The 8,864-nt window shown below is 46.6% G+C and overlaps 1 long non-coding RNA gene across 5 annotated transcripts; it reads left to right on the top strand.

The window, feature by feature from the left end:
* The first annotated feature begins 244 nt into the window (after positions 1 to 244).
* On the top strand, positions 245 to 8,864 carry LOC118350760 (uncharacterized). Of its 5 annotated transcripts, none has more exons than XR_007402465.1 (5): positions 245 to 2,861; positions 4,290 to 4,550; positions 5,033 to 5,219; positions 5,944 to 6,247; positions 6,860 to 8,864. It is a non-coding gene; the product is annotated as an uncharacterized LOC118350760 (long non-coding RNA). The 5 variants fall into 5 exon arrangements; XR_007402464.1 differs by having other exon boundaries at positions 5,033 to 5,193; XR_004805172.2 differs by having other exon boundaries at positions 245 to 1,984; positions 2,700 to 2,861; positions 5,033 to 6,247.

Consider the following 8,864-nt stretch of genomic DNA (forward strand, 5'->3'; position numbering starts at 1 on the left):
GAATGACAGGACACCTACCTGTACACAGCAGACTGGGATGTGTGTGAAAACACTACAGCAGCGGAAGACAGAAGCTGAGCTGCAGCTATTATTTAACATTTATTTATTTAATTTATTATTTTTTAAAAGATGTGTTTATTTTTTTTAATTTTTTAATTTTTGTTTATTTATTTTAGAGAGCACAAGAGCTGAGGGAGGGGCAGAAAGGGAGGGAGAGAGAGAGAGAGAGAGAGAGAAAGGCAAACTTCCTGCTGAGCAGGGAGCCCAATGCAGGGCTTGATCTCATGACCCTGAGATCACGACCTGAGCCAAAATCAAGAGTTGGATGCCCAACCAACTAAGCCCCTCAGGGGCCCCTGGGTCGTAGCCATTTCTTTGCTTTGTTTGCTTTGCCATATCCAGATGACATAAACCAGGAAGTCAGTGACTCTATGTGTGACGAAACCCAGTGACTCAACCTGGGTTTTGTGCCACATTAAAGAGCCTTGTCTCTAAGATATCCCCAGTGGGAACTGGCATCTCTCCTCAAGGCAGTGGCCCTCCACTTCTCCGTGAGATCTGACCCTACACACCCGCCCTCCTTTTTAACCTCTCCTATTGTAAATTCTCCCACCTGAGGTGGTCCTCTGCTCCCAGTTACTTCTCCTTTCCTGACTGCTCTCCTGGCCTCCCTATACCCTGGGAGTGAATGACAGTACGACTGGGCCCTAGGCCGCCTTCTCTCCCTCCTCAGAGAACTCCGCACTCAGCTGTAGTCTTCACTCTGTGCTGATGACCACATGTTCCAGATGTTTTGTTTTTAAAGATTTTATTTATTCATGAAAGACAGAGAGAGAGAGAGAGAGAGAGAGAGAGGCAGAGACACAGGCAGAGGGAGAAGCAGGCTCCATGCAGAGAGCCCGACGTGGGACTCAATCCCGGGACCCCAGGATCACGCCCTGGGCCGAAGGCGGCACTAAACCGCTGAGCCACCCGGGCTGCCCTGTTCCAGATGTTTGATCACAGGATGATGCAGCCTGAATTACTGAGTACCTGGAGCAAATTTCCCTGGAGACTTGCCTGGATCCACAGTGGGTTCTGTATGTTTGTTACAGCAGCATCACCTGTTCTGATTGATACACATTCCCACCTGCCATCAATCCTTTCCCATTTACACTATTATATATGTATGCATATACATATATATTTACTTTATATATACATATATATACTTAAGCATTTAAGATTACTTGACATATTGTATATTTATTTACTTGTTTGTAGAGGCCATCAGTGCCACTCATCAAATATTTTCACCTCTCTGCCTCTGGATATGTGGTAAGATTGTGGTTGGGTCAGGCCGTGTTCTAGAGTTTTCCTTATGCACAACAACTGGCCCCTTGAACTTATTCTGGGTCCTAGAATGTGGCAAATAGACCCTAAGCTGGTCTCCGTGATTTCTAAAACCTGGTGTTTATGCCTTTGTATAATAGCCTCCTGTCCAGGGTGAGGAGACCTGTGACTTACTTGTAACCCATAGAATACAGTGAAGGTGATGGGATGTCACTCTCATAATTATGTTACCTTGTATAAGACTGTATCTTGCTAGCAAACTAATTCTCTCTCTCTCTCTCTCTCTCTCTCTCTCTCTCCCTGTTGCTGTCTTTGAAGATGAAAGCTGTTCATGAAGTAAGTAGCCACGTTGGAGAAGCCCAAGTAGCAACAAACTGCAGGTGGCCTAGTCTAGGAGCCAACAATGACCCCAAGTAAGAAACTGAAACGCAGGAAATGAAATTGGTCAACCTCAACCTAAACCTAAAACATCAGGAAATGAATTTGGCCGAAACCATGAGGGTGCTTGGAATTGAATTTTTTCCCAGTTTAGCCTGTGATGAGAGCCCCAGTCAAAACCTGGACTTCATCTGGATGAGAGCCTGAGCAGACGACCCAGGGAAGCCACGTCTGCCATGGTGGCCTCCCTTTCTACCTGACAAACTTCACGAGGGTAGAGAGTTTGTTTTGTTCGCTTGTATTTCTCCAGCGTTGCTTAGCACATAGTGGGCATGCAATAAGTATTTACTGGATGAATGAATAAATGGGAAAGAAATTTGTTTTGCTTAACTTAAAAGAGAGATAGTTGCCCATAATAAATTCATTACATTTAAGTTGTACACATATTAAATGCATTATGTATACATATAACATGTATTGAAAGATCTGCAGCAGTTAAACTTTGCCATTATTATTATTATTATATAATAATATAATATATTATTATAATATATTGTATATTATAATTATAATAATTATAATTATATAATATATAAATATATAATATACTATATTATTATTGTTGAATTCCAAGTCTTATTATGCACAAAGCTCATATGATTCGATCCGTGGTAGAATGAACTTTATTCTAAAGCAAAATAAGGATCATATAAAATGACTGTTTCTTAATCCATATAAATAAGACCAAATTTCCACTGGTTATGGGAAATTGGCTGTCAGTATTTCACCAAACTTGGAGAACACGTCTGGAATAGTCTGACTTACAACATAGGCTATGTAGTGTACAAGAAGTCAGTTAGTGGGATCCGGTGGTTTAAATACGAACCTCAAAATGCAAGGCATGAGGACAAGCCTCAGTTTGGCATAGAGCCATTTCTCACATGGACAACTTCATAAATGTACTCTAAATATTTATTATGTAATGACAGTTAAAATTCTCCTGAGCGATAGAAGAGATGAAGAGTCAGCCAGAAATCAAATATGTGGATGTTTGTGGTAAATGTTATATCGTGAAGCGGCCTCCATCTGCCAACTCTCAAGCTTCTGGACTCTTTTGGGTACAACTTGCGTAGAATCATGGCCCCCCAAAGGTATCTACATCTTAATCCCTGCAACCTGTGAACATGCCACGGTAGAGGGCAAAGAGGGACTGAGGTTGCCCATGGAATTAAGGGTGTCTTTCAGCTGGCTCTGAGATGGGGAGATTATTCTGGATTATCTGGGTAGGCCCAATGTCACCACAAGTGTCCTTGTGGGTGAGAGAGGGGGCCCAGGAGTTAGAGTCCGAGACAGAGCTGGAGCTGCAACGCAGCCAGCTTTGAAGACAGAGGAGGAAGGCGCAAAACTGACCCGTCCTGTTTCCCTGGACGCTGCTAGAACACAGGCGGCCACGGGCCCGGAGAGCAAGGGCAGCCTCTCACGGCCTGAGCCCAGATTGCCACAGGGCAAGGTTAGGAGGGCCAGGTGGCACCTGCACACAGGAGCGCGTGTGACGGGAGCCGAACCCTGACGCTAGGGAACGCAAATCACTCAGGCTGGGCTGCAAGCAGGCCTGCCCTCTGCTCCCGAGGGAGGCACCTGATCCGCCCAAGCTGAGAAGCGGAGTCATAGCACGAGAGCAATGGCTCTAGTGTACAGGCCACTTTTTACCTCTACCCTCTACTGTAACCTTTCTTATTTATTTTTTTTAAGGATTTTATTGACTAAATTTGAGAGAGAGAGAGAGAGAGAGAGGGAGAGAGAGAACAAGCAGGGGGAGCAGCAGAGGGAGAAAGAGAAGCAGAGTCCTGGCTGAGCCAGGAGCCTGACTGGGATCATGACCTGAGCCAAAGGCAGACTCTTGGTTGAGTGAGCCACCCCGGCGCCCCTCGTCTAACCTTTTAACAACCCCTTAAAGAGGTAACATTCCCAAGAACCTGAGGCCCTGAAACCCTGAATGACACACTCGAGACCACCCACCCAGTAAGGGCCGCCCCCCCCCCCTCCATGTTTCCTGTGTCTTCCCATTCTCATGCTATCGGTCAATAGGTCCATTTGAGCAGCTCCTCACCTTTGAGGGTATGAAAGTCTTATAAAAGAGTAGATTGTTATTCAGGCTCTCCCCCTGGTGATCTGCAAACGGCAGATACTAAATTCAGCCAATAGAAAGAACATGGGCTGTGGGATTAGATGTGGGTGGTTCAAATCCTGACTATGCGTCCCTAAGGAGCCTCAGACTACCCATCTGCAAAATGGGGTCATAATTCTTTCATAGGGATGCGAAGAGACTTGTGCCTCATGGGTCATGTCGTTCAGGCTGTCCCTCATGGAACTAGTTGCCCAGACTAGTGAGCTTCCCACAACTGTGAGCTTCTTGAGGAAGCCCACAGGGCCGTCGGCTTCTGGGCTGCTCCCCCCAGCAACTAGCACCATGCCTGACATAAAAAAAGACATGCTGAATAAACATTTGTTGACAGAGAAAGTCTGGCACCTCGTAGGTGCTTGATGGTTGTTGTCTCTTCCCACCTTCCCTTCACCAGCCCTGCCTTCTGGATCGGCTTCCCGGACGGAGGGCTGTGTGCCAGGCAAGGGGCGGTTTCAGCACTAAAGGAAGTCTGGGCTCTCCACGGTCACTGTCATCTCCTAGAACTGAAATTTCATTACGCAAGAGCAAATAATGCAGTCGTTCATGGACAGCCTGGCGCAGAACAGGCACCCGTCTCCGCTCCTGGCATAGCCGGCGCCGGCCCAGTTGTGCAAGCCTCTGAAGCTTGAAGCAGAGCGATTCTTCTTGTGTTTCTGTGAGCACCAGGGAAAACCCTCCTGGCAGAGCCATCCCTCGTTCTTGGGAGAGAGAACAATGCCCCTTTCCTTCCCACGGCCAAGTCCCACGTCCTCTCCTGTGAGAGAGGGGACTCAGTCACCTAGGACGAGGCCTGTAGCCCTCCCCTGACACAGAGGCAAAATTGGCAAAATGCTTCCACAAATGCAGTTTCCACTAAGTGGGTTCCTCCCTCCCTCCTTTCTCTGTCGCCTCCGTTTTCCTGGACTCGATTCTCTACTTCTGGGGGGGCTCCCCCTTCTTCCCAGATACCTTCCCTTTCCTGTCCCAGCTGAACCGGCGTGAGCTGACGCTCTCTGCCTCCAAACTGGGCCTCTGCTTGTTCAACCAAGACTCTGGCCCTCAGGGAAACTGAGCTCATCCCCTCGCACTATGGAAACAATATTCACATCAAAATGGAAAGCCCAATAATATTAACATTTCTTTTCTTTTTTTTTTAAGGATTTTGTTTATTTATTCATGAGAGACACACAGAGAGAGGCAGAGACACAGGCCGAGGGAGAGGCAGGCTTCCTGCAAGGAGCCCGATGTGGAACTCGATCCCGGGACCCCAGGATCACACCCTGAGCCAAAGGCAGATGCCCAACCATCGAGCCACCCAGGTGCCCTAATATTTACATTTCACAGTGTACGTGCTTTTTATCAAAGAGGCTTATTAATCCAAGTGAACGCTGTCTATAGCACAGTTTCCATAGAGAATTGTCGGCCAGCCCTTTGGAGAGGAAGATGATGGGGATCGTCAGTGGTCTCCACTGGATCAGGTCTGTCCCCGCCCTCTGGGTATCATGCCTCAGTGGGCCAGAGACTAGACAGGTTTGGGAGCTGATTATTTGAACAGTACTCGTTTATCTGAAAACTTCCCCAACAATCCGCTTAAGATCAGAAACAAATGCTTTTTAGGAAAAACAGTGGAGAAAAAAAAATCTACCCAGAAGTCCACACCTATTCAGGTTGTTTAATTTCCTCTTTAAATTTTTGTTCTTTGCCAGCACAGCTTTGAAGCTGTGTCATTTCATGTCTAAAAGGTCCTTGGTTGGGGTAGTGGAAAGGGACGTGGGGGGGGGGGGTTGGGGTGACTGGGTGACGGGCACTGAGGGGGGCACTTGGCAGGATGAGCACTGGGTGTTATGCTATATGTTGGCAAACTGAACTCCAATAAAAACAATTAAATTAAATTAAAAATAAATAAAATAAAAGTTCCTTGGTCGACCAACCTGCAATCCCCCCTCTTCTCGTTCCCCTCCTTACCTACTTTTGCCCAATGTTTTTGCCCGTATGTTGACAGACAGCTGTGTTTCTCCAGTTGCTTTTCCATGAAACAAAGATCTTTATTCATTTGACTCTCCCCACAGGGCAAGCCACATCTAGCACATACAGACGCAGGCATCACTCGCGTCCTGCCCAGGGCACCTTGCCTGGTGTCCACAACTTTGCTCACTGCACAGGGACCAGACCTTGGTCAAGACGGCACAGTCAGCAAGAGGGCCACCGTCTCCGTGGGCAGCTGCCACACTACACTGCCCTCCTGCTCTAGCTTCATGTTGTCAGAAATGTTTTAAAATCACTCTGAAATAATATTTCTCACAAAGGGCAAGAGCTGTAGCATCTGAACCTTCTAGAAGAGTGCCTGGACCGTTTGACAAATGAACAGTTAAGGTAGGACTCGACCCCACTGTACCCATAGCAAGCAGGTGTTCCTGCTGTTCCCTCCTTACCTGGCGATGCCATCATGAAGCTCAACAGGGTCTGGGGGTGGAGAGGTAGGGGCCGCTGGAATCAGAAAATCAAGGGGACCAGGACCAGAGGAAGCGACTCTGCGATATTCTTTTTCCCCAGGACAGACAGATGTTCTCATTATTTGCAGTTTGCTTCGATGGGCCGAACCTACAGCAAACTAGAGAGGACTAGGTTCTCATAGTTTAAGTCCTAGGGGCTGTCCTGAAATTCTGGGTGCTGTCTTCTGGGTAAGAACCGTCACCCCCACTTAACACACGTGAAAACTAGGTCGTGTGATCCATTCGGGCATAAAGCTAACTCGTGGAAGAGACAAAGCGCTGGCCCTCGACAGGCCATGTCCCCCTAATGCTGTGGAAGTGGGGCGCCACCGGGTGTGCCGAGCCCTGGAAATCAGGCTTTGGATCTCTGCTGCATGGGCCACGTTTGGGGGGCTGCCCCGAGTCACTCCAGAAGCTGATTTATGGCAGAGACTCAGAGTGGGTCTCTGAGGGCTGGCGTCGCATATTTTTAAGAACTTGTTTATTTTTGTAGGAGAGAAAGTGAAAGGCTGCAGTGATAATGATGACAATAACGGCTAATAGTTACTGACCTCCTTCCGTAGGCCAAGCCTTCTGTGAGTATCTGTGACCTCGCACAGGACAGAAAATCACCTGGGATTTGAGAGTCCCTCTCTCAAGCCCTTATTCGATGATCATTGAACTTTCTTCTTGGGCTTTCAAGAGCAAATGACATCATTTTAGGCAATGTTTGTTCCGCTCAAGATGCTTACATGTGGCAATCATCCTTGAATTGTGCAATGCATTTGGGCCACATTTGGGTAAAGAAATCTCACAACAAAATGGGCACACGGACACACAGTGCATAAAAAATTCAGTTTTCTGTGATTTGAGTGTTCACTTCACAGTCCCACTGAATATGTGTAGCAAGATCATGCAGCACGGGGAGTGGTCTACGGAGAGCTAGTGAAATGCACGGTGCGTGGGCTTTGAAACCAGTCACGTTGTGGCTCCAATCCCAGTTATGTTACTTAGCAAGTTCCTGAGCCCTTCTGAGTCTCCTTGAATTTAAAATACAGATAGTTGCATAAAATGCACCTGCCTCATTGACTTGCTATAGGAGTAAGCAAACACGCATAATGCAAGGAGCAGAGATCTTAGCACAAGCCAGGGTCTCAACAGGAGTTGAAACCTCCCACCCCTCCACCCCCACTGTGGATTCTACTTGCCAAACTTGACAGTGTTCCCTGACTTCTCCTTTCTTCAAGCTCTGTTCTGTGCCCTGATTTATAGTTCCTTATTTCCTGGTTATCTTGATTTGTTCATTTGCTTATTCAAAGTTTTTTATCGGGATCCTTGGGTGGCTCAGCGGTTTGGCACCTGCCTTTGGCCCAGGATGTGATCCTGGAGTCCCGGGATTGAGTCCCATGTCGAGCTTCCTGCCTGGAGCCTGCTTCTCCCTCTGCCTGTCTCTCTCTCCCTCTATCTGTGTCTTTCATGAGTAGATAAATAAAATCTTTTTTAATGGGTTTTATTTTATTTTTTTTTAATTTTATTTATTTATTCATGAGAGACACAGAGAGAGAGAGAGAGGCAGAGACACAGGCAGAGGGAGAAGCAGGCTCCATGCAGAGAGCCTGATGTGGGACTCGATCCCAGTTCTCCAGGATCATGCCCTGGGCCGAAGGCGGTGCTAAACCACTGAGCCACTGGGGCTGCCTGATAAATAAAATATTTTTTAAAAAAGTTTTTCTTATCAAATACATAACATGTGCAGGTTTTACTGGGTAGCCCTTGAGGATACAATGATGAACTAAATTAAAAAAAAAATCCTTTTCCCGTCCTGGTGAGAGAGTCAGATGTTAATCACACAAATGGGTGGGTAGTTACAAAGTGAGATGAATGCTATGAAGGAAAGGAACACACACTTAGGCTTTGGTGTAACGGAAGTGAAGGTGAGTCGAGATCAGAAAGAGAAGTGAGAGTGTCTGTGGCAGGTGGTGATGGTACTAGCGGAGTTGGTGACAATCAATGGTGGAGTTGGTAGTGATGGTAAAGGGTGTGTGGTAAAGGACAGCATTCACAAAAGGAATATGCAAAGGATTTGTGGGGGTGGGGGGTAGAAACTCTGTGTGTCTGGAAATCTGAAAGACCAATGTGGCTGGCACATAGATGGTAAGGGGAAGCGGGGACAGACACCAGAAGTTTCAGCAGAAGCCATACCACAGACCCTGCAGGGAAGGCCATGCAGCCTCTCTGGATTAGGATCCTCATCCTAAGAACAATTTAGAAGTCAGAGAAGAATTTTTGATAGGAGAGTAGTGTGAAATGATCGGATTTTGCACTGTAAAAAGAACATTCTAGATCTGTACTATCCAATAATGGTAGCTACTAGCTACACACAGCTCTTAAACACTTGAAATGTTCGTCTTAGTTGAGATTTAATGTCCATGTAAGACATGCACTGGATTTCATAGTATGAAAAAAGACTGTACAATATCTCATTCATTTTAAATTATTGATTCCATAATGAAATGATA

The sequence above is a fragment of the Canis lupus genome, chromosome 15 (assembly GCF_003254725.2).
Source record: "Canis lupus dingo isolate Sandy chromosome 15, ASM325472v2, whole genome shotgun sequence".
Classification (NCBI taxonomy): Eukaryota; Metazoa; Chordata; class Mammalia; order Carnivora; family Canidae; genus Canis; species Canis lupus.